General features: G+C 40.0%; 2 long non-coding RNA genes across 2 annotated transcripts; both read right to left on the reverse strand.

The window, feature by feature from the left end:
* Positions 1-1,845: 1,845 nt before the first annotated feature.
* On the reverse strand, positions 1,846-4,284 carry LOC147752164 (uncharacterized). The gene is made up of 2 exons (XR_015314847.1): positions 3,203-4,284; positions 1,846-2,673 (listed from the first exon to the last, which is right to left on the reverse strand). It is a non-coding gene; the product is annotated as an uncharacterized LOC147752164 (long non-coding RNA).
* Positions 4,285-5,969: 1,685 nt separating this feature from the next.
* On the reverse strand, positions 5,970-8,457 carry LOC111270103 (uncharacterized). The gene is made up of 3 exons (XR_002686135.2): positions 8,171-8,457; positions 6,881-7,202; positions 5,970-6,367 (listed from the first exon to the last, which is right to left on the reverse strand). It is a non-coding gene; the product is annotated as an uncharacterized LOC111270103 (long non-coding RNA).
* Between the last annotated feature and the right edge of the window lie 18,909 nt (positions 8,458-27,366).

A 27,366-nucleotide genomic window follows, 5' to 3' on the forward strand; every position in this document is an offset into this window, starting at 1 on the left:
AACCACAGATATATGTACACTTAGTATACAGAAATGTCCCTACAATTGTATAGTCGCAGATATTATTCGGTTTGTCGCCATCACGGTTATATCATTGAGTCACAAATACACGTTGTGCTGAATAACTTTATGACCAAGCCAGGCCAAGCTGTCCGTGAGAAAAGCTTAGTTCCCGGTTCCATAAAAAGAGTTCCACAACGAGAAATTATACATTGATGAAATTGAATCGAGTACTCTTTGATAGACCGCGTCTTGATTTCAGCACTTGTGCCACGTTGATTATTTTGCGGTAATAGAAAAGAAGATTTATCCATGCTGTTTATTTGTCCCTCCCACGATGGCATTTACGGGCACCACCGTAACCGTAAGGACGTTACTCGAATACACAAACATGTTTATGTTGCCTCGTTTCTAAAGGCTTGATATTACCTTTAAGCATTACTCATATGAACAAAGCACTTCATTGGTAAACAGCAGTGAAATGAAACAGCAAGGTCTGAGGAGATTTAACTTCAATCTGGTATTTTGTTGTAGTAGTTAGTATTATATCCTACATGGTGATTTTTTAATTGAAAGTAATTAAGGCATTCGCCAGTTGCTTTTTCAAATTTAACAAAGCCATATGATTTCTAGTGTTCGACGATCTCAGGGTTCTTTTTTCAATGATGGTATAGCGCTTTGTTTAATGGGTATCAATTAGTTCTCGGTGCGCCAGAGACTGTCCATAGCTCAAATCCAACGTTGCAAACGACTGCAAAAACTGCTATCGGTTTAAAATTTGGCTTGATTGATATTATCCATTATTACACATTATTACAGATATTATTATTTTGTTTCTTTCTTCTTAAGTTGTACACAATTTTCTTAAATGTCTATCCTGTAATTGCGCCAGTTTCTGAAATCTTAAAGGGCGAACTTATTTGAGGTCGCTTTAGAAACTTACTGTCACTTGTTTTATTCAACTAGGTAATTGAAGACGTCCCAGTTTATTCTCTTAAACTGAGACGTCTTCAATTACCAAGAGATTTTCCTCTCTTACCATATTGATTTTGCACGTTCGTGAATGTTGGTCAGAGCTAACTGCCGGAAGCATCGTCTCACAGAAATGCGGATAGATCTTCTAAAACTTGATACATCATGTCTCGTACGGCTCTTTAACGCGCTTTCTCTGACGCTCAGTGGACCTCTGCAGGTCGTCACGTTGGGTAGCTATGATTATCTTCAGCTTCTCTTTTTATAGCCAGTTGAATATGGCAGTGTAAAGAGCTAGATGGTTTTCTAATTGAGCCTGGTCTATATTCATGACTGCTTGGCTCCTACTGACCTAGTAAAGCTGCTCGAAAGCCGATTTGATCTTTTGGACCTCTTAGTTGAGTACCCTGCGTATCAATGGTACGTTGAAAATCAACGTACCATTGATCGCATTGCCTACCATAGTATTAAATGAGGAAAGCGAATCAAGTACGTCAAGTTCGCTCATTCACACGGTCTACAGTACGACAACGAACTCCAATGGATTTGGAACCCTTCTGCATTACCTTCTCTGTCTTATAGTAAACGCATCCTTCTTTTACATACTAGTTCACCTGTGTTAAACTACTTATGGCTCCTTTTAAATTTCACAGAACGCGTGTATAAAACATTGTTATATATCAAAACCCACACAGACGAAACTTATGCTTGCTCCTTAACACTACAACGACGATAGGTGGAATCGCATATATTGTTAAAATGTACGACGGACCGCTACTGCACAAAGCGGTTTCTTGCGGATATGCTACTGGATATTTTTAGCGCAAGCCACCTTGTTTGCTAATCACCTATTTCTGCACGAGTCTTCTAGCACCCAATCTGCATTCTTCGTTTATTTTGAACCACAATGGACGACCTTTGGCACTGATTACGATAAGTCGATTCCTGACGTTATGAACTCGGAAAATAGGAAGCATAACATCTTGAAGACTGGATATTTGCCCAGCGCCCATTGTCGTCATTACAAATAAAGCTTTATAATTGCAGAACTTATCTAGCATATAACGAACAATTCATACTGTTCTCAATTTCGTTTCAATGGCTGCCAATGAAGCTGGTAACTTTACGGCTCCCATTTGTCTAATTTTAGAGGTTGACTGAATTTCATGAGTTCATGCACCACTACGTTGATGAGTTCAGTTGAAGTTGATTGATGTAGATCAATTTTCTGCACTCTGGATAGTGAGCCCGCTAATCTGACACACTGACAGTTACAGAAATCCAAGAGCTCTTCGGGCAACGCTCCAGGAGCACAATGCCTCCACGGTTCTAAGGACTCGTCGGATAGAAGTGTCTTCTCTCGGGTGCACTCGACAACACAATGCAAAAAGATTGGGCTTCGCCTTCCGATTCCTGTAGTCGAAAGCAAAGTCCATTGCCGTCCTGCAAGTTGCTCTTCTGGGGTCGCTTCGCATGCTGAACTGTTATGGCGACCTAACACGGAGAGGTCGTCCGTGCTGTGTCCTACTGGGACACAAAAGCTCTAGGAAGGCATCATACTTGGGTGATGTAAGTCATCAGGGTTCTTGTGAGACCAAGTCGCTGACTGGCCGGCCTGTCAAATGAGCCGATCGCTCTAACTCCTAGGGCCTTCCAGGTCGAAGATTGTAAATCTATGATGCCTGACGCTACTTAAATCACCTAGAAGTTATTACATTAGTTCTTTTTATTACAATAGAAATAGCAAACATAGTCAATTGAAAGCTTCGTACGTGTTTCACCTGGCCTAAGTGTTACAAAAACGTTATATGACATGTACGAATTCATAATTAAGTCTCCAGAGCCCAGCGTATCTCGCGTAGCCGCTAAGCGAACGCTTTTTGTTAAATTTAGTTAGATTTTGAAGGTCAATCTCGTACCTTGTGAAATAGGACTTACAATAAGCTGCCTCCACTCTACTGTGTAATGTACTTTCGTCTAGTTGTTTCGTTTATTTTGATACTACCTATCTATTATTTAATGGTATTTTTTTGTAGCTATATCCATAACGAGACTAAAGATTATATGTCTCATTAATAAGACTGTGCACATTAGAAGGGGCTGCAAAATGGTTACCTTTTTCCATAATTTATTGTGCGGATGTCTAATTTTAATTTTTGAATCTGTTATGTTAACCTAGTCACTTGTCATCCGCTTGTTACTCTGGGCCAGTGTCCCAGAATCCACTTACCTGCAACTACCTCTTTGGACAGTACGATTTTTGGGTTCTCTAGCACAAACAATATTATCGCCTGGCGGTAAACATCGCGACACCTTAAATGGAGCAGGTGCAGGTGTTAGAGTAATTACACTTGCAAATGGGTTAAAGAGGTAGAGCACAACGGTCGAATAGTCAATGTCCGACGGACGGCATCCAGACACTAGTCATGCTCAGGACGAGGTCGGTTTCCTCGGACTGTAGATCAACATCGACTACACGTAGAAGATCTTCAATTGGCATGTAAAACGTTCCGATGTGCCGATTAGAAGTTCTGGACGAAAAGAGGCGCCTTTCGTACTTGTATAAATTCACTTTCACCACTGTGCTAGGCATCGCCCGTACACACCCTTGTTCACTTGTCACTTTAATAATTCTCGCCGAAAACCGGCTCCTAAATACCCGAAAGTCCTGCCACCAGTGTTCCTCTGCAGCATCTGTATCCCGCGTTATCGAAACGTGGTACTGCCCTGACTTGTGCTTTTTACTACGAAGTCCCAGTGTGTCGAAGACTAGAGTACCGCATAGCTCGAGAACTTCTCGTTGCGTCAAGGTGTTCAGCTCTTGGGTTTCTTCGGATATGCTATTGTTATCGTTGCAAAGTTGATTACATTTGTTACGCTCAGCAATAAGAAGCTGCAGATGTTTTTCTAGCTCCGACTTTGGTGGCCTGCAAATTCGGTTGTGCTTCCATGAGGAGTTCGTAAACTTAATTTCAAGCTTCACACGACTGATAAGTGTAGAGAAAAACGAAAGGACGGTGTTCGGTTCAACTTTTTGATCTAGATAACTCACAACTTGTCCTGATTCTTCGGAAGTACTTTCCTCCATTTCATTTCATAACCTGCTTTAGGTGACCGCGTTTCTCCTTGGATCTGCTTGGACTTCAATATTGGTCGTGTTACAAACAACAGAAAAGCTATCGTTGTTAAAGATCATAGTGGACTTCGTTCTTTATTCGAACTAGATTTCTGTTGTTTATTTCATATTTTTCCAGCATTTGTTGCACAATGGCTCGTACGCTTCGGGTAATTGTACCTTTAAGAAATAATAAGCTTTTAACTGTCACTTGATCAACTCGCGACTCTATGCTCAACTCGATGTCAGTCCTTTATTTTGGCACAACTTGTGTCCGGCATCAAAGACTCTGATATTTGAAAGTGCTATTGATTTTGCTGCGCCGCTAAAAAGAACCTCCAACGCCAACATATGAGCGAATAGTGCTGATACATGTGAACGACCTTTCGATTAGTAGCAGAAATTGCTTAACAAATATGCCAAACTAGCTTCCACGTTGTTTTACCTCGATATGTGTCAGTTATTGTTTAGGTCTAGTCATAACATGGCGTTCCCTGGTTATACACACTATCGAAAGTCGCGCCACTTCCTATACGTTCGATATATTGTGTGTCTTTTATCCCTATTAACTAAATCGTGTGAGCTTACTCAGAATGTTCTTCAAAATACTTTCAATGAGATTTTCTGTGTTTTTATTCTAGTCCCTGTTTACGACTGCGATTAGAATTCGTAATGTCATTTTCGAAGAAATTAACAGGTCTTAAACAAAAAGTGATCGTTTTTAAAAAAAATTGCCTGCAGCTATCGACAAGCGCAAATTACCCCGTCCGGTAACTGGTGGTTTGTTAAAAAAAGAAAAAAAAAAAGCTTCTTGACTATGAGGGAAGCTCATAGATAGCAGACTGTCACGTGGTTTGCTGACGGTACGCCTCTTCTGCTACCAGCAGAAAGGTAGCCATCCGACAGGTTCTCGCTTTGGCAGGAGTTCTTCAGATGTAGTCAGCCTACTCTGTGCTAAGTCATAATACACTTTTGCAATAAGAAATATTGCCGGCATGTTTTTTGATATGCTTTTTCTTACCAAGATCAACGTGGGTTTTTCTTAGATATGTTAGTGAACGCCTTGAATCTCTATCCCGGCGGGAAGCAATTCGACATGGTCACAGATGATTCGGCAAAATTAGACATCGTGGTTGTACAGTTGCGGACCGTAGTTACGTATTTCTTCTGGTCCGGGAGCATTTGCTTAATGTACGGCACGCTTGTACTATTCGCAAATCCAGCATAGATCTTGCACTAGAACATCTTGATGAGCCTCCAGATGGCGACGTCTGAATTCTAAACGACTTTCGCCTACTTGTTTACATTCTGAAGCAGAAACCAGCTCGTTTATATCAGTCTTACGTTCCCCATAGAGCGCTGTACTTGATCCAACAAGCTAGCCGTAAAATTCTCTGACGTGGCTCTCGGTTTACGTTCGTCTAGACCTAAACTAGGTTACGGATTCTCCCGCTCAATCATTTATCACTTTAGCTCTAAGTGAAAATGAGCTCGTACTGTATGTATCCCTGCTGCGGCTCATGAGATCTTAACACAGGAGTTGCTTCATTGTTTTCAGCTTGCAGTAATGAACGCACTCGATTCCAAGGGCCATCTGCAATCATCGATTTTTCAGTAGGTTTTAATCCTCTTCTGGGCCGTCTCCTCGAAGAAATTTGCAGCGTGACTCCGAGTCCCGCTAAGCAAACTAGTGACATCGCCGAACTGATCTTGTTTTATATCCCTAGATTGCGGTAAACTTTAGAATTACAATTTTTGGAAATACATAGTTTTCAGACATTTGTTTTAGGACAAACAGGAAACAGGAAAAAACAAGAATCGAACTTGCGGCTATTGTGAGGAAATACATTAATAATAACAACAATAAATAAATCTTCAGCTGCGAGTCTTGTAAAAATAAAGTTTTTATTCTATAAATAAAGAATCATATGCTTTATGGTTTCTAGTATAACCCCTTTACAATCAGTCTTGTTTATGTGGATGCCTTGAATGTTATCCTTAGTTGTTTTGTGGATAATGTACATGGATTAGTTTATTAACGTTATGTTACTATGTTTATATATATATATATATAATATGTTAATAAAAACATTCTAATGCACACACTAGTGTACGTGCAAAATAGATTAGAAATATGACCGGTAGCATACGTTTTGCTTCTATATTATCTTTTTTTTTGTGTAGAACTATAATATTTCTGCTCCAGTTTTCCGCGAAGGTGCCGCTTGCATGCAGAAGTGCATCGGAGAAGCGCTCAAGACCATTTAAAATATATTAGATCTGGAAAGTAAGAAAAACATCTTTCATTTATTTGATAGTGTAACCTTTTTAATTAGCTGAGCGAAATTCTAGAATATTGAGGGCCGTGTTCTACGGGTTGGCAATATGCTGAAGATCAGAAAACAGACGACTAATAGTTCACGTAATACGTACAGCTGCATCCAGACACGAAGAAAGAAAAAAGATCATACCTATACTGTAGTATTGATTTATACGGTACCATTATTCCGAGTATCGTTTAGATATATACTAGACAGGCCAGTGGACTTTGCCCTGCGCACCTGTATTGTCATCGCGCTTCAACTTGATGATACATCTGACCTTGCGTAGGCTATAGCATAGGTAGCAGCCCAATGCTATCCTGCTACAGTTATCGTTTTTCCATTCCGCTGTCGTACTGTAATGCTCTGAGGATCATGCTGGCTTGCTTCGGCTACCTATTCTAAGGCTAGCAACCCTGGCCAGGGTTATACTCTATTTAATAGAAACTATGGTTTAGGTGGAGCACTATACCTGTATAGCCATTCCATTACCCCCTTTAAATTTGTGCTGCATTCAAATGTTTCGGGGTTTACGTGCGTCACTGCCGTTAACTACTGCTTCAGGTGATTGGCTCTTCCTAGCACTAAACAATGTGTTTTTACAGCTTCAAGGTTGGTGGTAAGCGTCAAGGTACTTGGGTTTTATATGCAAATTTAACCATCATACGGACCGTACTGCATGTACTTCGTTGTCCCGTGTCAATTATTTACTGACGGTTGTTTGATTCCTATGATTCAGTCAACCTTCGTTTCTCAGCAATCGCGTTTACTTCGTGTTCTCAGTTACAGTTACCCTGCAGTGATAGATCAGTAAATTTGTTATTTTGTTGCAGTTAACCCAATAAAAATATCCCAACGGCCGCGTCTTCCCACTGAAGTATATCCCTAACTAGTTTGAATAACTAGTTTATTTCGACCTATACACAGCCTAAAAAAGTTTCACCTGGCTTGTATATGTAAGAGAAACCCCCAAGTTTGCGAGGCGTTAACACCTTATGTAACCCAAATTCTTGTAACCCATTTGAAAATCAACTATTAGTATGTTATCACACCATTGGTATATTACAACGATCATGTTCTAGAACCGTATTCGTTTTTATACTCTACCTTTCTTAGCATTTCAAATAGACCTGTAAAACTCTTTTTTACCATTCTTGCAAAAATCACCACCTTACGCCGGAATCGAGTAAATGTAAAAGTCCGATTTTTTAAAGTAGAATTTGTTGTCCCTATAGGATAAAGCTCAAAAAGGAGCCATATGTTCATTCAACTTTTTCAACAGTACCCAGGTCCGAAAAAGTCGGCTAAGACCGGCAAGAATCAGCCTAGTCAAGATCTTCAACTAAGTGCCATAATTAACCAATCTCATAATAAAACTACATCAGCCCATGAAAAAACACATTTTTTGGGATAACACATATATTGGCATGCTACATGCTGCTTATAATGCTCAGATAAATATTCGGCCATATTAGATTCTTATACATGTTCGCCTTAAGCACACCGAGTTAAATATATAAATAAATATAAAAAAATAAATATAAATAAATACCTAGTATTATCGACAACATGTCAATTAATATTTTGTTTTTTTTTCTCTTCTAGAGAGAAATAGAGAATTATTTTTAGTAATATTTTCATTACAAGCTTCTGTTTGTCCTAGAAGAGAATTGCTACATAGCGGCTCTATCAAATAAACTAACTTGTTGATAGTAACATCATTGGTCAACATAGATACAGTGGTTAATCCATCCGGTCCTACCTGGTCGCAGAGGTGCTTGTTATAGCTGCTGACTGTCATCGATCCTGTTCCATATTCAGTAAATCTGTAACACCGAATAGATGATGAGAAGGCATAGTGCTGCATTCAGTTTAAGCAAACGTTGGGAGTTCTGCTATGGGAAATGAGATTCGGTATATGGCCATGAAGAGTTCACGCCCAGAGCCATAGATCGAGGCAAATGTATAATTTTGTCAAATCCGGACATCCGCTTGATGAAAGCCGCCTCGATAATAACTAGGCCAGCTCTATTTTTCGTTGCTTTCTGATTAGCGCTCGGACTATAAATCCTTAGGGAAATAATTGTACGACTATATTTAGCGGTTGGCGTTAACGTAACGTGATTGGGATAAAAGGTAACATTACAACGGCCACTCACAACGTTTTCAGTTACAAGCAGCAGTCGAAATATGTGACTGGACTAATATGACGTAAGTTGGGCTATAAAACGATTTTGTAAGTTGTGTCCTTTTGCTGTCCTAGGTATATGTCCAGTTCGCGTGTGAGTGTCGCCGTTAGATTCTGCGGCTTTAAAAATTGTAACTATGTTAACATAATGGACGCAACAGGATAGTGCATACTAATGGAACTCTGTTCATTGAATTTTTCTGTTATAAGACGCTTTGCAGCGGAAATTGTTGACACCACGCTGAGAAAAAATATATACGAATTTTGAACAATATTAAACGTACTGCTTACCCTTCTATTTTGTACTTAAAGCTCACAGTTTTTACAATTGAAAACTTTTTGCCTTTAGTAGGCCATATACTCAACACTTTACACTGATATAATAGATAATAAAATGAAACCTAGATGACAGATTCTCTATGAACTATTTGCTTGAATTTGTCGGCTTGCCGAATTGTCTGTTAAAGACGTCATTACCGTTACGTGATACGACTAGAACTGACGGCCTTTCAGTGTCCAGCGAAGGCTCGTTAATTGTGGGTAACGCAGCGTGTTTTTGCATGGAATGGAACGTTAAGTCAGCGATCTGAACCTACGTACAACAGGCAAGGTACAAGTTTTCTATAAGCCACAGGTCAGCATGCTAGGCTAAGGCTGCGTAAATTTAAAGAGAAAGTGGTTTTTAATGATTGTTAGAACGCTGTCATCAGTGGGTATCAACGAACGTTGCGCTCTTAGTACTCTAGATTTCTTGGTCCTTTGAATTAACTAAGAAAACGTGAGTCATAAGTTCAGGTCGTCTAAAGCTTAAAACAGGGGTTTCGATCTCGCGCAGTTACACGAATAGGCAAAACCATGGTATATCTGCTGTACATATGCCTTTCCTTGCGTATTATTGCTAATACAACTGTGATTTAAATCCTACATGTCGACCGTTCATGGTTAGTAACGACCAGGCATAAGCACGAGGTTACTGTCTACGAGCAGTTTAGTATTGGCATTTGGCCAAAGGCCAACTATTCCTCTCACTCAGATCGGACAGATTGGAGGCGCAACTGAAGGATGCATTACTAGAACGAATTTGCCTTGAAGGATATGTTCTTAAGTGTATAGGCACCTAACTAGGGTATAGTGTTTTGTCTAAGGTGAAGTGTCAACGTTATATGCTATGAAAATGCAGCAGTCGCTTGCCGAGCTCTCGAAACACGTTCCTTACAGCTGTTCGAGGTGGCCACCAAGAACAAACACTACGAACCTCCAGAGTACAATGCCTCGTTGCCCTTGGTCCGCGCGAACGCAACTAAGGAAGAAAAAAAAAACCAAAAAGAGTCCTCTTAAAAGTATTATTAGCTAGCAAAACATGGCATTCTAACCATTCATCATAATCTTAGTATACAATTCTACCAACTCGAGGTCCCAACTACAAATAAATTAACAATTATTCGAAGGCTAAGGTAAAAGAACCAGTAGCTTATGAGTAAGTTGCGTCTCCTGCATAAGATTGACGTTTTTCTAATTTTGTTTACATCAATAAAGTACAAAATTTGTGGCTTTTATTTTTTATCCCAGTGTTTTCGCAGAAGTTGTGCTGGACTTTTGTGTCAAAAGAGAACTTTAGTAAATGTTTTATTATCCTGAGCCTTTCGATTTTTCTTTATTTATTTATTTTTTAGTCCTTGGTCCATTAAGTCTTGCTGGAACCTTTCCTCTCCAACAAAAGCTACAGAACTAGCATAATACCAAAATGCCATTATTGAGCAAAAAATAGGTCATTTACAGATGCTGATTTGTGTGTGCTATTTTCAATCCTTTTTGATAGTCTGTGTGCCATCATCAAAAAAAGCCAATAACTCATCCACGCACTCTCAAGGATCACACGAATTACAACTAAATATATGTTTAGTGAGATTTTTTAAATTTAGTCATGTAAGGAAACTTGCCACATGGAAAAACTTACGAATCATCTGGCCATCTGTCAAACGAAGAAGCAATTTTCTTCTGCCAACTGTGCCGGTCTGCACTGTTCAATAAGAAACTTCAAAGGGGATGCCAATAAACATATCGGTATGACTCAGCAATAAGCTTTAAGTGAGCGCACTTATGATAGTACAAATCTGCAATGGCTCACTGCATAGCTAAATCTCGTATAACAAACGATACGTTAACCGACCTGGTCATCCAAGTAATTGACTATTCCATAATTAGCTAGATTTGCATGAAAAGAACATATAATTGAAGTCTCTTTTTCCAATAATCCTATGCTTCGTTTTGCGAAATCTCGAACTAAGGAAACTTGAAGCCAGGCCCTTTCGATGCCGGCCGCAAGAAAAGTAACAATTAAGATAACGCATGGATTCATATCCCTGTAATTTTATGTATTGGTATAGAAAAACAATCACTTATATTACAATTAACGCATTGGCTTGACAACTGGCTCAGGTCATCGACCGTGTTTGTTAGTGATAGAGACTGCTTCCATTTTTAAGCGATTGTAAGGTTTCTGCCCCATTGATGAAGCTCACCTGCTCCGTCTAGGTTTCAGTCTTTCGTTCTTTCAATGATCTGTTTAAGTGTCTGCTGTTCGCTCATTTACCATAAAACTAAGAATCTGTTCTTCTATTTCATTATTAGTCTGCTATTATCTCTTTATCCGGAAAATAAAACGATACCTACGATTCGGACTTTTTATCAGTTTTTAGTGTTTTTATCAGGAGTTTATCAGTTTGTAAATCAATAATTTCTATTCTGCATTGCATAAGAAACTTAGCCATAATCGAAAAATGCTGACTTAAACAGCCAAACCTCGGACTGAAAAAGACAGAGATCACTGGTTCGAGTTTCGCAAATGACATTTACCACGGTATGAGTGTAACTAAATAAATAAGCGGCAAAAGTCACCGGTAAAAATATTCAATCGTAAACGAAACGCATTTTGATAGAAAAATAATAAACCTGTCGAAAAACAGAGGCAAGCTAAAAAAAATACTGAAATATAGCCAATATTTTTTTATTTTGTATTTTTCCTACTTCATCTCAACAAGTCTGCAGTGGACAATTACCATCAATTTACACAACCGAATAAATAAAAAATCATAGAAAAAAATGACAAATTTAATACTTCGACTTCTAAATACTTTTTTAATTTATGCTCATCCACAGCTTTCTGCAATTTTTGATCACATTTTTATTACCTCTTTGTCGTTCAGAGAAAGGAGCCATTTTGTTCTGAGAATACACTCACAAGGTTAGCTTCAAATAAACAAAAAAATATCGGGAAGGAGGCAGCCCAATCGAGTCCTGTTTTCGTAATTGGAATGGACGTAATCAAACGTCGTTAATGCCTAATGGTGCCTAGTTTCATGAGGCGTAACTTTCCACTTTGGGCGGACGGCAGTCTACATCGAACGCCCTCGTGCGCCTTTTGCTAGCGACCACCAAGGAGATTTATAGCAAGCTGGCATTTTACTCTGTCTATTGCAGTATCAGGTGACGCCGTGGACGTAAGCTTGTGTAGCCCCCCGAAGTCGCTTTAAGCCAGCTCTCCATACGGTCGCTCTGCTCCGCTTTCATTCGTAATGGCGTTCATAACCGAAACTATGGATTTGCTCTAGAAGGAGATGCTCGTTGTCTACTATCTTCCCAAAACAAAAAAGTGGTCTATAGAAATGTTTAGATAGAAATTATTTCAAGCTCCATTATAGCTATTTAGATGCCCTAGTGGCCTTACAAGAAAAGGCCTGCTTTCCGTGCAAACACACGCGAATTGAAAAACGGCTCAAGTGTACTGGTTCATAAAACTTGTTTGTATTGTGTGTTATTTTTATCTTGTGATTAATCACGTCCACTTAGATAGCCGAATTAATTAAAATAACTAAAACGTTCACGGAAATGTACTACGAACCCAGAGCCCAGGCTAAATTCATTATTTCACTTGCGCCGCTGTTGAATTCTCCGTCCCCATACCTCATTTTGATTGCTGTTAGCTTCATTACTTCCCTCGAGTCATTTTACCTGAATGAAACATATGTACGGGCCTGTTATACTCTGTATCAACCATCCGTTCTCTATCAGTAACCACATCGATCTTCCTGTTTCGCCGCTGCGAACGTTTAGCAGAATGTGATAGCCGCCATTGATAGGATTGACCGATTTCAGGATTGACCGTGAAATCGATCAATCCTAATGATGTGGTCTCAAACAATAACAAGGCCAATGGTAGTCTTTCCCTCCGACAAACAGCCAGGTCACCTGGCGGGTGATCGGGATTGGGTGGAAATATGCTGTCCATTAATTCCTGTAGACCAATATAGCAAAATGCCGGTAGCTGTCGATCTGTCTCTCCGTACAATGAGCTTGCTTTCCGAATGCGTCCGTATTCGTTGCCGCTGTCAAGTTACGAGCAAATTAAATTGAGCTAGTCGCCTAGTGCAGATTCGCCTATTCAGTTAAACCGTTTTACTGTCCCCTATTGGTGGCGGGTAAAAAATTCGTTTACGAAGATTTTTTTAACAAAAGGTAGAATTATGCAGTTGTCGTTGTATTCAGCCTCCATCATGCTGAGGCTAGCATTCGCCTATATGGGCTTAATTTTTGAGAACGTTAAGGGCTAATGCGTTATGTATAGCATAATTAACTGTCAAATTATTCGCTTCGTACGGTGGAGCGGTTGCCCACTGAACATATTCTTGAATTTCGGAAATGAACTGACCCTAATATTATTTCAAATATACGGAAAGTTTAGTTTTATGAAGTTCTCGAATGTATTTTAATGTGTTTTATTTAAATAAAGCAAAGGGCCAAGTAGGCTCTAGCCTCCTATAAACTCGAGGATTTAAGTTCTAGAACTGCGGTATGTAAATTCGAAATTATCCCAAAACGCACGTTTCATGCGACTTGTGACGTAGATGTCATTTTTGAGGTATACTTTTTTTTTTTTTTTTTTTTTAATATTATAGCAGGTATCTTGGAACTGCAAGAGTCTGTCATCCTACCAGTGCTTTGGATGCACCCGGTGTCCTCTATTAGGCAGCTATGGTAAATAAGTAAATTCACTGATCAAAGACACGAGGCTATCAACACACAGCCGACCATTGTGTTCTGTCAATAACTCAATAGAAAGCATCTCGCCTAGCACAAGCACCTGTCAATATAGTGCTGCCTATATCAAACAACGATTGCAGACGCTCGTTGCGGGTGCTCGCGTACAGAGGTCTTTCCCGGCGAAAAGATTCGTGTGAAATCCTATATTTTCGCCTGTTTTTGCTGAACTAAAAAGTAAATATCTTAGCAGAGTGCTAATGTGGCGATGCATATCAAAAATAAACAAAGGTTCCCTTTCAAATTTCGCAGAGTTTTTGCCCGAAGACCAATACTAACGTCCCGCCCGGCTATGAGACTACTGCGCTTCTTGTCAATTCCCAATGCTCAAAGGCGAGCCACTCAACGTTCGAGCTTTCAACGTCCTTTTAAATAGAAAAAAAAAAATTAAATAAAAGGCAAATATTGCGCTGTTGGCTTACGGGAAGCTCTATGGTTGACACTTGATTCTGGCCCACAAACACATAGAGTCAACCGAATATTTTTGATGAATTTTTGCGATTTTTTCAATAAAATTACATTTTACTGAACACCAGTTCGCTTGTAGCGGAAATTTAAAATCAAGCATAAGCCGTACCGGCTGTTGTTATTAGTAATCATTGAGGCTATGATTGGGAGGACTAAATCACCCCCGGCCTTTGACGAGTACCAACTTCCCCATTCGTGCCATTTGCACTTTATCGTAAATCGAGCGCTCAGTTGTCTTAGTGGTTCATAATGAAGTTGAGCAATTTTGTTGTCACTTTTGAGGTTCACGTTAGCCGAATACGATTGGGTTTCACAACTTCATATTTTCTACTTGCGCTTTATCTAGTCCTATATATTATTAGCTACAAAATTACCGCACTTCGCGTTCTTCTTCTATGGCAGAGTGGTAACGCTGTTCCCCCCGAGGCTGTTCTGAGTTGTTTCTCCAGTACCAGTTTTGCTCGTCTCCTATATTATTACGTTACAAATTTCAGCAGCGGCCCGCTATACAGCTCATGTTAGCTACACACCATTTACGTACACCTTACCCACTTGCTCTTCTCTACATAGACATATATCCACTGATCAAACTTGGCTAGCTTGTGACCCGTTACGACCCGGTGCGGTACAAATGGCCACGTATTTGCCGACAGCAGCCGGGTGGCCGAACAATCATTTGGAAACAGCACTAAAGAAGCTCCAAAACGAGGGCGATACCGGCACTATGTTTCTGACCAGTTTTGTGAGTGGTAGCCTTTGCAACAGCGTTTTCTGACCCCCTTTTTCCTAGAAGGCCTCAGCCTTTTCACGCTCCATTATGTAGCCCTACCATGTCTGGCTCCGTCATATAAGTAACCCTTTACGCGTCTTACCCGTCATTCACCATGTTAGAGGACCGGTCGTATCGATTGTGAAACCCAGGACATTCTAGCCAGCTGACCCCGTGGTTCCCGGCGCGGCTTGTAGATTCATAGTAGTGACAGCAATCCACGTTTATCGTAAACAGATAACGCAACTCACGCGCCCATTATAGCCAGCTCACTATACAATCAACTATAACCCACTTACGTTACCGTGATCGAGTCACCAAGAAGGACAAAAAGAGAAAGGGGAGGGCGTAAGAGTGTTACTGGTGAGTGCCAGCAGCAGTGTCAAGCTGGCGGGAAACGTGAAAAAATGATACCACTGATTTGCTTTCATAGCGTAACGCAAGGCGATAAATTGATCGAGTCACACATATCGGTCCCTTAAGCAAATTGCATAGGCTATTTTCTCTTCTAACCGCCCAGCCTAGACGTTACCATGTCACACCGCTTTCATAATCTATATTTTTGTCTTTTCTATATTTGTACTGGGTTTCATTTGCAGGTATGTACTGCGTGTGTTGTTTATGCGAGATTCATATTACGCCCAAAACGGATCGAGCCAAGTGCATTCATCTCTCCGTATAAATACCCGATAATATATATATATCTATAAGTTTGTTAAACAATTACTGTCAGTCACTGCTAACACGACTTGCAGAATAGTATTTACTGTAGTAGGCCCAAATTTAAATTGTGTTATTATAGGTTTGTGAGCTGGATAAAAAAGGCATGTTTAATACCAGTGCAATCCTTGTTGAGGGAAGTCCTAAGGGAACGGAATAAAGTTAGACGTAGAAAACTCACCAGATCGACCCATGCAAATATTTAAACGTTATATTATGTAATTCATTATATAGTTAATCAACCAAAACCTTCATATCTGCCAAAACGTCTCGTGTGAAAAAATCCCTAGCCTATATAGAGACGAAGCGCATAGATCAGGTTACCTTGACCTCACGCTTTATTAGAACGAAAACGTATTAAATTTGATGCTGTCGTAGCCGACATTCTAGTTTCCCAGTACGACCGTTTTTCGCGATGCCATAATAACAGGACACGCGATTACGTTGGCGAAACAAGCCACGTCCGGCAGAACAATTATCTTTCCCGTTCGTTTCACCTGCGGGACTTTGGATAGGCCTAAGCTCATGAGAACAAACCTCTTTTTTTTTTGGGGGGGGGGGGGGATCTCTCACAAATTAGGGAAAACCGCAGGACGATCCAATAGCTGGGTCGTTCATGTTGCAAAGGTTGTCTAAGGTCATGCCAAGAGGCGACCACACAGCGGTGACAAACACGGTACGCGTAGTGAAGTGGGACAGATTTTCTGTTTTATGGAGGCCTTAAAGTGTTCGTTTCGTTGATTTTCGGTTAAATGAAAATGAGTACGACTATTAACTACTATTTTGTAATCTATAAATTATGAAATGTGTCTATTACCCTTTACAGAACCTCTTTTACAAAGAAGCGCAGTTATGATCTTTTCAGTGTCCTCGTTTTTGCCGCGACCGCCCGTGTTCGTATTGTTTTATTAATATTGCCCCTATTATTATTACTTTCACACCTGTAAGCTAAATTCTGAATAAATTCGAACTTGCGACTCTCGCACTTTTCATAGTCCTGCCTGTATTTGCGGCTCAAGCTTAAATTTTGAAACTGTGCTATTAGCCTCTGCTAAATTTATAAGGGGCCATGCGTGATGGAGAAAGAAGTCTTTTTACGCTTCGCTAACCATGGTCAAAATGGCAACTCTAAACGCGGCCTCAGCGTTATCAAGGTCTAACGTGATGGTAAAGGACTGCTGGCTCTGATGTTGAAAGCGATACGAGCACTAGGCCACGCTAAATACGAGCACGAGGGCATCAGTTGACATAGTGCAGCTCTACCTCAAGAAATGCCCCCGTGTCGTCATGAGTGATCCCTAATAATAAGAATATCACCCTGTATGGCCGCTTACCCAATTTGCATATTAAACAGATGGGAAAAACCTGTGCAGATCAGACGTGGCCGTTATCGTATAATTAACTCTTTCTAATTCCACTGTGACTCAAAATGGGTTACCTGAACATTTTTGTAGATTAACTTCAGCTAACGTCATTGCTACTCTATATCACACTAGAAAAAGTGCTTTTGTTGGAAAAGACCATTAGCGGTATCGGATAAAGGTCGATGAGTAAATGTGACATCAACAATACTAAGAATTAGGACAACCTTCATCACAATAAGCATTACTTATTAATAGAAGACAGCGCTACTCGAATTTATTAGCTTACACGATACTAAACAAAAAGGCGTCCTTTATAAAAAAAAATAATAATAATAATAAGATATTATTACGATTGGGCCAGCTTTCTTCGTGTACCGACTTAGAGATTGATTTGTAATATCGATGGTCATAGCCTTGGACAACTGAATAGGGTATTTGTCAAACCGTATAAAAGTTACTGAGTAGTAGTAGTAGTAAGAAGACTATGGAATACTCGAATCTTGATTCCCTATTTGTCTATCTTCTTGTCTATTTATCTATTATATAAAAGAGCGGTTTTTAAAGCGTGATATAGTGTTGCGAGTCTAGCATCTCATCTCTTAAAGGGAAATGATAAATTCCATCAGTGACTGTCCTTGCCATTACAAAACATAATATAAGGTAGGCAGCTAGTAGATTTTTGTGAAATTCCTGTCGTGAAGAGTCGTCACAATGGATACTCCCAACAAAATATTGAGCAACGCTAATAGAGAGACGTGCCATGAGAGAACAAATGGTTTTCTTAAGCAAGGAATAAGGCTGCAACTACGCTGAATCCCACGAAGTTTTGCAACGACTATTCTATACTCAATGTCATTGAGGTATACATTTGTTTGCATAGGTGCACTACAAATGGCTCCTCTTAAGTAGATCGATGCATTTTTATATCTGTATAAAGCAATGGCGCTATCAATGTTGTTGAGAATACTGCCGTTGCCACGGGTCAATGGGGCTTTTCCTTCGTACCCATTTACGGCATTTGCTTGCGTGCGAAAAGAAACTCACATATGTCTACTAGTTGGTGCATGCGATAACTGGTCATGTTGAATCGGCATATTAGTTAACTGGATCTTAATTGTAGCATAGGTAAAAAATGTATCTAGGTTAAAAAAAAAAAAAGGAAGCTGCAATAGATAGAAAACGAAATCGGTTAACCAGTTAAGAACACGTAACACCGTTTCTCACCGAAATCGTTTAAAGAGTCATTGTTCATGAGCTACAAAACTTTCGTAAAATTTAGGTATCGTCCATGGGACCTGATACCATTCGGCAAGATCCATTTAGCCGCAGGGAAGGTGGAATCACCTGAATGTATTGCGTTGGACCTGCGAGCTCGTCATGAAACAACCATGAGACGCCCCCGTTTTATTTAAGGACAGTGTTTCCATTTGGCGCAAAAGCATTTAAGGATCAAATATGAAGTTATAATGATATATCTCATAACTGAAGATTATTTCGAATGCAGTTAGCACCTAAGCTCGCTATTACTTGCACTTCTTCTCCGAAAAAATTTAGCTCTGCCCTAAGAACGGCCTCCTTTAAGGTAAGGCGCACCCGATCTAATTAAGGCTTCACCACGCAACATTTTGTTGCTATGACTGTCTTTATTAAACAATTTTGTTTGTGTAGCTATTTATATAGATCTACCATTAGCAGCGCCAAGAGTACGAATCCAACAAAAATCGAGGTTCTCAACAAACATCAAATAACAGCCGCTTATTTTTGTCTTAGAGTTTATGTTTATTTTTTCACAAAAAATAAATCTTTATTCTGCGTTACACAGTTTATTCTGCGCTGTAGCATTATCTCACATGTTCATCCCCCAGCTGGCAACAGGCAAAGCCCACATTATAGCGTCAATCCTAGCGGGAAAGCTATTCTTCTTCGGTAACAGAAAGAGATTAGGCTAGAAAGTTTTAAATGTTCTGACCTAATTTGGTGCCGCGGAGGACAAACAGCACGACGCACCCAACTCCATAAAGCATGTTGAGGGTTGACCGCATCGAAATACCGTATTTATTGCGAGATTCACTCTCGCCTATGTTCCTATCGATAAAACTATGTGTTAACCCCAGTAAATGATCCTCTGGGGGCTTTGATACTTTTGTTTTTTCCGCGCTGTGCCTGGATAAGAGGATTGGACTTATGAAATTTACCTAAATAATCTGGCACTGGCTCGGGCGTCTAATAATGGCTGGCCCGATATATACATGTAGTACGGGCCCAGTTGGGCTTAGTATCACAATCTAGCTGGTTTAAATAGTGTTGTAGCAATTATACAACACTTGAGACCAATTAATAGATGACCGCACACTTACTAATATAGTTCCCTTGAGGCCAATTCCAATCCGAATAAGGCAGAATAATAAGCGTTGCTAGCGGTGACCAGATTTCTATAAATAGATCGATATGTTCGCCAGCCTGCCGCGGTGCACTCAATGAAACGAAATAATCCCTCGAGTAAAAACTTCTAAATGGCTACTTCTCAGCAGGTCCAAAGGAAGGCACAAAGTGAGACGCCTACACACCTGTGGCCTAAATCTAGCGGCAGCTTTGTCGAAAGCGCGTTCATAGGCTGCTGCTTCCATGTGGGTGAAATCGTTGGGTCAACTGTGTCCAGTTGTCCAGTGTCCTACGCATTCGGATAGCTTCGGGAAAATATTATTCTTATATCAGCGTGGAATATAGCAACCACTAATTGCTAGTCTTGGCTGTGTCTTCGCCTAAAAAAAAAAAAACAGATGTCTATATCATACTAGCTCCCTTACGTTTTGAGGTTTATATCTCGAGTCCCGTTAGCATTGCTTCAGAAGAATTGGCGGTTAGCACAAAACAAATCTGTCTACCCCATAATAAATCGATTATACATCCAATAATTCGAAAAGCCACATAGTGTTTTCTACCTACCACTATTAAGGTGCTGTATATTATGAATTGTTAGGAAAAAACGGTGAAAACAGTGTTTGCAAAGAGGCAATATGTAAAGTAAACCTTCAGAATGAGTCCGTAGAGAAAAGCTAACGTTGCCTGACGATACGATTATGCCCGCCACAAGGTTGAGGCTCAGTGTTACTCCCAATCGGGTGTCTGTGTAAAAATCGAGCTTCTACGAAAAAAGTAAGTTCTTTAGCACCGGTTTTCTCCTAATAGGTCGTATTTAAAGCTTAAAACATCTTGGGAATGTGTTGCCTAAAAAGCAAAAACAGTGAGGGTAAACTTAGTTGTCCAACGTATATTTTATTCCTCGTGCTGAGCCAACATAAACAATTTTTAGTTTGCGTTTGTTAACTAAGTATCGGTTAGTATGAACATGAAATCTTCCTCGAATGAGCCGTAGTGGTAAACGGCAGTAGATTGTGAAGATCATATATAATACAGCAGACTTAGGGTCAAGTAATTTTGAGCAGTACGGAAGGGAACTAATCGGCCTAATCGTATCCCGACTGTACTTGGACCCCTGTAAAATGTAGTAAAGTTATTTGAATAACATTTGTCAATGATAAAAAAAAAAAGAAAAAACAAAGTTTTATCTCAAAATCATCAGACGCACACTTACCAGCTTTGCTTGACTTACGTGACGAAGTCGAATAGGAATTGTGTGTGCTATGTTTTTCGTTTATGATTAGCCAAATGATGTTATACGAACCGCCATGTTTTTGTATGGGACGGTTATGGTAGCCATGGTTGGTTAAGGCGTAGCTTTGCTAATGTGCTCCTCTGGTAGACGTTATCGTAATAGTTAATGTATCTAGCTCGTAGTAGATAAGTCCGTCGCTTCTTCGCGTATAGTAACCACAAAAGTAGTACCTCGTAGGGCATTAAGCTTTCTGCGGCGCCCGGCCAACCAACCAAGTGATTCCTCGTTGAACGCCCACATACAACAAAAGGCATATGGGTTGATGAACCAAACTGCTAACTCTAAGTTTGACTAAATGTAGTAACCCACTATCGAACATCATTGCCCAGAAGGCATTTTTAGACGAGAAAAGGACTGGCGACAAATCAAGTTAGTAAAAATCCATAACAGTCATGACCGTGTGATTCTAAGAAAATCATGCAATATTGAAAAGAAGATAGATCAGCCTATATGCAATAAGAAGTAGAACGTCTATAGATGTAAGAGCTAACAAAACGTGATGATCTCCTGTACGAGTCTGTGTTGATAGTGTATGTGGCATGCCAGCTCCGATAGCTGATTATGTGATTAATGCTATCCTGTATACATCTGCGGATTTTCCGCGGCACCAGACGGATACTTCCAGCAGTGTATAAAATTGTGTCGCAAACAGTACTTTTAAATCGTATATATTATAATATTTAATGTCGGGGAACTCTAATCCGCAACCTCCAATTGCTTTGCGTTTATCATGAACACGCTATTTAGAATTGAGCTACCTACCATACTTCGTTAAGTGTTAATAAAAAAAAATATATATATATATATATAAAATTCGATTTGGTTCTGTGGATCTTAACGGAAATCTATACGTATATATCCCAAAACGGTGTTCTTCAGGCTGAATATGGAAACCTCGTTTGCAATTGACTACATACTAGGGTGGCATGCTCATGATTGACCATAGACAGCAGGGATTCAGGCGTTACAAATTTCTACGATACTCTACTATTATGGTTAGCTAGGACCTGGACTTTTGCACTTGTTATTGGCTCTTTTCTAGAAAACACAAAGCCTTAAAGTTTTATAAGGCGATTACGTGATGATTTATGCGAAATACTGAGGCTCGCGCCTTATGCCCTAGGGATGCCCCGATTCCGTGCACCAATTTGATCGTAATCTTATTTTCCTCTAATGATGAATATTAACTAGTCTAAAGCTCTCTGAGGGGGAGATGTGCAAATAATCCATCGCACTCAGCAATCATATTGTGGTGATCACAGATAGAACCTTCGTAGACTTGTTCTCCTCTCAAAGAAACGCTGTCTATATAACAGTGCTGATGAAGAAACATCAAATAAAATCAGCCAGCGTAAGTCAAGCCATCAAAGAACGTGTTCTAGGAATGTGAGGTGCCGATTAAGCGTTTTGTCATGGCGCGAATAGTGCGAATGTGGAAGGAAGGCCCGCTTATTTTGAATACGCCCAGAAAAATCATCTGGCATAACCAAAGGTACTGTCCAAAGGATCGTAAAGGAACCGGGGGCAAAGCCCACAAAAGGGCCAGCTCACATTCACAAGCTTCGGTGTTTTGCTTGTACATGAAAAAGAAACACACTCTGAGAGAAAAGATTTTCGCTTCTGAAGGGCTCTTTTTGCGTTGGACATGTAGCAAGTCGAGAAACCACACATCGCAAGCACTAGGTAATCATTGGGTTCAGATTTGATAGAAGTACAGTGAGTAGATTTTCTATGCACATATAAGCATTTGTGCGTGTCGATTATCTATGAAGCTATCAATGGCTCTACCGACTATGATAGCTATCTTAAAAAATCTCTATTGAAAAAAACTTACGTTCATGTTAAAAAAAAAAAATAAGTTGTGCTGATGTCCTAAATCGGCGCGCGCTACCGTGATTAAATCGCTATCAAATTGGATACACTTATTCAGTACTGGGCAAACAAGAATGCCACCGAAACAAATGTTACAAACTATAATAAACGCAAATGTAATACATTATAAAGAGCGGATCCTTCACGAACGCTCTATAGACTGACCTTCACAACGTTACAACTCGAACTGTCGAGCGAACGGTAGGTTTATACATGAAGTTAGGATAACGTGCTCTTTGCATCGTCTCGGTTAGTCCACACATAATGGTGCAATGGCAATGTGCTTTTCTACCGACAGACGGGGACACGTGACAGATTTTGGCACCGAGTGCCGATACGGGTCGTTTCATGCTGGTGAGGATCAGCTGTCTGAAGCAGCATTTGATGCCAGTGCTATACATGAAGCTTGCAATACTGATTTAGTTTTGTCCACCCACGAGTTGGAAATCTTGGAGTTTAAGATAGTGAGCTAATCCACTATGACGGATCACACAGTTATGATACACAGAACCGACTGGACGATACCTGCAAGTTGTCTGGAACGGAGCCTTATCAATCATAAATTAGTAGAATTGAACAATCAGTGAAGCGGGACAAAAGCAAACTAGGTACTTACGGATTGTTTACGTAAGGACAAAGTAAAAATGAACAAGTAGCAGGTGATCCGCAGGTCCTGAAACCGTGCAGAGACAAGTAAATCATCTCTGGTTCCCTGATTTCGCTTCACGGTTATAAGGTGCCCATGTTAGTTGATAATGCCTAGTTCAGGAGTAACGGAAATCAGATATCAAGAAAAACATTACGAATGATGGTAGGCACTCCTCTGCGGTATGAAAACGTAATAATGTTGTATGATATGGTGAGATAGATAACTTGGATAGACAAGCCGCAAGTTGAGCTACTATGTGTTAGATTGTTGTCCAATAAAAGCCATATGCAACCCGAATATTTGCTACGCGGTAACGATTGTGTGATGCAAAAAGCGTCTGTAGCTTAAAATGTATCATGCATTAAGCAAAGTAAATAGATACAACACACAGTTGAAAAGCAAGGCCACAAACATTATCATATGTATGTTATATTCTATATAACATAATTCTTATTTCTCAACTCACTTCGACCGTTTTGCTAATGGCCACGGTCATGTTTCGAAGTGTGACTCAATTTTCTACGATCTTCGAAAGAAAAACCTCCCAGCACTCAGGTCTGACATCATTGAAATCCCTAAAAGAATATCAGAAATGCACAATACGCTCGAGATGCGCGTATGACAGCAACTGATTGCCGACAAACAGTCATCGAGTCGACATCAGTTTCCGATCGGCCTGAATTTCGATATTGAGCTACTCGAAACTAGGCACGACCTTCTTGCTTAGCTTGTTCCACGTTTGTTTAGCCTGAAGACGAACGTTGCTGTTACTGTTTCGAGCTGAATGACAAAGCGGCCGTCCTAGTAACAGAAAGCGTTTTGTATCGGTAGAGATGTCAACAGTGATAAAAACAGTAAAAGCGAGAACAACTAAAAGAACGTCAACTGCAAACAATCATCCCGTTTTTCATCACATTGGCCTGCTTCCTTTTCAACCTTTGTCCCTGTGAAACAGGAGGTCCAAGGGAGGCAAGGCGTACGACAAGGTAACATATATTCCTTGCTCCTTCTATTGCCGATCGGAAAACAATTACAGTAAAAACAACAATATTATTAATGACTGTAACGGTAATCATTGTTGCCATATTACCACAATCCGGTTTTCTTTTTCCAACCATTACTACGGAGAGAGGGCATATCGAATACTCGGTCTAATGCATGGACGAAGAAAGTTATTAGGGTCAATGCTATTGAAAAGTTCATAAACTCATTGAACCTTCTAACCCATACGGACAAACGGGCACCTGGGATCATTCAGTCAGCTACGAAAGGAAGTCCTGCTTTCCGACAAACGCGAAAGAACGGCACACAAATAAGGTACAGTTACCAATTGCGGGGGGCAAAACCGAACAAGCTGCCTGTCGGCCATAAAAATCACGTTTCTGACTAACTGAAAAGAGACAGACAGAACCGCTTATCAACTTTTGATGGATTAAGTCGTACAGAGAAGTTGTGCAATAGTCGAGAGTCGGCGACCGGCACGCTAGTGATTAAGGCTATATTCAGAACACAAATTTGTGTCAATGAGTGGCGACGGTCGAAAAAATGGAGGCACCCACAACGCCAAATAGCAAATTATAGGGTGATAAGTGTTACTAAACATAATAAACGTCATGAAATAGAACAGAAAGGAGATACATTAGCATTAAAATATGGGTACGCGCCTAGGCTAATTATGTGGCTCTGTTAGTAAATATAATTTGTTCTTTAAACCTGTTTCTGCACAAATTTACGTTGGGCAGTTGCTTATTGTGTGGCGTAGTCCTTGTAACTAACGTAAGTGACGGACGTGAAAAAAATGGTTATTGTGAATTGACAGAGTGGTACTAACGAAATGGCCAAAAAAAACAAATGGATGGATCGAAGAAGGCTGTAAATTTACGTTCAGGTAAACTAATAGAGCAAGATACAAATCGGACTACTGCTGAAAAAAGTTTATATATTTGACAGCTTCCGATGTGCAGGCCTTCCACAGTAATGGGCGTCTACATGAGCCTCTCGCGTACCTTACTTTGCAAAATTAGTAACGTAACCAAATAACTAGTAATTTGCAGACGACAGATAAACGATGACATTGCACAGGGTATAGACGTCCCCAGGCGGTGTTGTGTCCAGCTGTGGTATTTTGCATTGGGTAAGGGTCACTGATTACTGTTACAGGCAGAATGCCAATTCCTAGGAACAGCAGATGTTCTTAACGCTGCCATATTTTCAAAACCACACTGTTGGAAATCATCGTCTAGCTTAAAGCTTTGATTTTACCTATCTTGTAAGGGCGACGCTGTATGTTCAAAGAACACCGCTAAAAAATGCATAAATAATCTGTAAAATTTTCTTCGCAGCGATGGTCTCGCTGGCAGCACGAAAGCGAATGCTCTTTGTATGCCTCACGCTCACCGGGTGCTGCCAACAGGGGCTAAATTTAGTATTTCGATTAGGCATCTTTGGCATCATTTTTCGTGCCCCGAAAAAGGGGAGCAGAATCTAGAAGTTTGTTCTACTATGTTGTCTGTTTTCGTCGAGTTGCGATGCATGACAATTACCGAGAGGCGCTTTAAGTTAGGCGCTTAATATTGGGGCAGAAAAAAGTTTTCGGCAAAATCTACACCGCCTACGGTCGTGGGGGCAGCAGTGCCTGAAGGGAATCTGTTAGTCTGCACTTTTACTCAGCAGGGCGTTGTCATTAGGAAGCCTCATCCCTATTTCTGTTAAACGGCGTAAATACATTATGAGCATAATATTTAAAAGTATATGGCATTCAGCAAGCTATCATATGTGTAGGTACGATGGAGCGCGGAAAAATTTACTCAACTTCCTTTGTGCTTAAATATTGAAGATCTTTGTTTTTCACAGGAACCGTTCATTCTGTTTACTTCATTTTAATTTACGAAATACTTGAAAAAACCGGTGTTAAATGAATTAATAGACCAAGGTAATCTAAAAGTCGACTGTAATTAATGTATTAACAACGGAATTTGAATATGATATATTTCAGTAACTTCCATTGGGCAGGTAACTTCATAACCTATTTGAACAAATGGAAATTTGTTATTATTAGAAATTTTTTTTATTACTTCTGGTTTTTAGTTTTTCGTTTTCTGCTAAATAGGTGGTGTTTACTATTAAAGAGCTAATTCTTTGTTCTATACGGCTGCTTTTAGTGCTCGCTTCGGCTTACGAAACCTTAATTTGGGCTTGGTCTTGAAAAATGGGTATGTCCGGTGATAAAGATCAGCATTTTCAATGCTTATTATTTGTCTTACGTTAAAGCAGTGGCAGTGCAAATGGAATAAAAATAGTATAGAAAGCTTAATAAAAGGAAATTGACGGATTTGATAAGATTATGAATCTCTTTATAAAATAGTTGCCAGTGTAGTGATAACAACAAAAAGGATAAACTAAGTAGTTTAACATCATGAACTTGCATAACGTGCTGCAAAAGCGGAAAGTTGTAAACTTTTGCAGCTAGTTTTGTTTAGAATGAGATTGGTGGAGCCCCATACGACCGTTGACACCAAATTACGTAAAGGCATATATATATGTGGCAATCTCGAAGAATACAAGAATCTTCCTTCTTTTCCGCATTAAATAATAAGTAGATCACCCAGAGTAGATGGATTTTTAAGCTTTCAATTCTTCTATCTATGTTAGAAGCGCATTACTATTACGAGTAGCCTTATTAGGGTGAAAATTTCGAGCGATATTTCAAAGGGTCTAACCCGAAAGAACTCAAGCTAGCTACGCTAACATATTTCAATACCCATCAGTCAAACTGTTACCAACAGAACAACGCGGTGAAAATGCAAAAAGCTTTTATCAATTTAGGCTTGACTCGGAATTTGTCGTGGGTTAGCGCCTATCGAGCCAGGGAAAGTGATGGTAATGCCTGTACTCCTATATTAAATTGCAAGAAATTCAAGTCAGCAGGGGACCTTCCTATAGCAGACTTTTAATGGTTTGCTCACAACTCGTCATGCTACATCTGGATGCCAGCGGTTGAGAAAAGAGAACGTCGCATCGTATGGCAACTTGAGCAGGTCTTGCTGGTAGTGTCACCGTCGCTATAGCTCCTGCAGCTCCAGTCGCGACATTTGTCCTACTGATATCGCTACAATCTATAACAACGCTACAAAATTCAATGGCCGAGCCCGAGTC

The sequence above is a fragment of the Varroa jacobsoni genome, unplaced genomic scaffold (assembly GCF_002532875.2).
Source record: "Varroa jacobsoni isolate VJ856 unplaced genomic scaffold, vjacob_1.0 scaffold_1445, whole genome shotgun sequence".
NCBI lineage: Eukaryota > Metazoa > Arthropoda > Arachnida > Mesostigmata > Varroidae > Varroa > Varroa jacobsoni.